Raw genomic sequence first — 2,124 nt, 5'->3', positions numbered from 1 at the left:
AGATTAAACACATGAAGTTTATCGAACTAATGAACATTATTTAAACTTATTACATAGAATAATAAATATGTTTAGTATTAGGTTTGAGAAGGAGATAAATGTAGAAATTTAGAGACAAACCGAAAAACTTCTGTACGATTTAAAGTTTTATTGATGAATGACAAATTAGAAAATTTTCATAATTATACAAAATAACAAAACCAACTACGATCTAATATAGATATAAATTCAAAGTATGTTATGTATTAGGTTTACAAATAGTGTACAGTAATATTTTCAACAAAATTTTCTAAAAGATGTTGAGTTTTCCCTAATTAATTTGTCACTTAAAAAACATTATGTAGGCATGTTATATATCAATGGAAAGGTAATTTTGTCTATTTTTTTAAAACTGTATATAATTTTTGAAAATTAAAAAATTTGCGGAATACTCTTTTAAAAAAAAAATAAAAAAGTTTTTATTCAGTTTTTGCGAAGATACAATTTTTTTAAATTGCAATAAAAATTTTATTTACAAATATTTTTTGATAAAATTTTACAGTTGGGTAGATTTTTTTTACTCAAAATCCAAAATTAAATAAAAATTTCGAATTTTCTTATTAGAAATCCCGGAATTCCCAAAAAAGTTTTAAAAAATCCCAAAAATGGATTTTTTTTTGGTTTTTTGCCTAATATATCCATACCAGGGCGGGGTTATCGAAACCCGTTCCAAAATGATTAAGAACATATTGGGTCATATAAAACAGGTCAATATAATTTGATATCGACTATGCGATTTGAGAATTTTTGCTCAAAATTAAATTTTCCATAAAAACTAGAGTTTTTTTGGATGGACCTGGTCCCCTCGGTATCAACAAATTTTAGGTTTTGTTTCATTTATCGTATACATATATTAAAAAATTTTCAGGTATTATTTTTTAAACTGTAATGATTTTTACCCCTATAGGTCACTTTAATAGGTAGCTTATTAAAGTGACCTATTGAGGAAAAATCATTACAGTTTACCCCTATAGGTCACTTTAATAGGTAGCTTATTAAAGTGACCTATTGAGGAAAAATCATTACAGTTTAAAAAATAATACCTGAAAATACGGAATACTTTTTTTAAAAAAATTAAAAAATGTTTTTTATTCAGTTTTTGCGAAGATACAAATTTTTCAAATTGCAATAAAAATTTTATTTATGAATATTTTTTGATGAAATTTTACAGTTAGGTAGATTTTTTTACTCGGAGATCGGAGATCGGAACTCAAATGAAGAAATAGGATCGTTTTAAAAATTTAACATAGCCGAGGTGTCCTAATTTGAGGACCCCCCGCCGGGCCCCTGGTTGGCCTATAAGGTCCAAATTCAAAACCTAAACTCGACAACACCTCCTTTTCGTGCATACCAAATTTCATTAAAATCGTATTAACCGTTTAGAAGTTACCGAATTATTTCCCTCTTTTTTTTTCCTATACCACTGTGCAGCGTTTATTAAACATAGAACAATAATTCTACCGATCTATCCAATTAGCCATTTTCTAAAAATATATTATGCAACAAATTATATACCAAAACAAATGGCAATTTTAATGCTTTAAAATGGTGCATAAACCAATAATATCCGTTTGTATATTGAGAAAAAAATAATTTTTGCAAAAAGCTTTGCCTTAAATTTGTAAAATTTTATTTTTAAAGCCACCTTGTTATCATTTTGTTTTTTCCACCTCTCTTCGTTAATAACTATTTACCAATATTTATTTCAACCACCGCACCTTATTAAAAAAAATTACTTTCAAATTTTTTTAAACCACCTTATTATTGTTTGTTTCTTTTTTTATTTTCGTTGAAAATTATTCGGCAGCACTTTTTTTGTACAACAACAATACTTTGTTAAAAAAATCCACCGTTATTATTTATTGTATTTGCAAAATAAGAAAAATAAACGTTGCGAAATTTCCCAAAAAAATATATAATAAAGTAAGTAACTCCAGCCACTCACCATTTTCTTCTCGCTAAAATCAAATCTCGAACTTTGATTTTCTTTTTTATACCCTTCACCTTCGTGAGAAGGGTATATATAAGTTTGTCATTCTGTTTGTAATTTCTATAATATAATTTTCCGACCCTATAAAGTATATA

This window comes from Lucilia cuprina, chromosome 2 (assembly GCF_022045245.1).
Source record: "Lucilia cuprina isolate Lc7/37 chromosome 2, ASM2204524v1, whole genome shotgun sequence".
In the NCBI taxonomy this organism is placed as follows: domain Eukaryota; kingdom Metazoa; phylum Arthropoda; class Insecta; order Diptera; family Calliphoridae; genus Lucilia; species Lucilia cuprina.
This window is presented reverse-complemented; position numbering follows the sequence as displayed.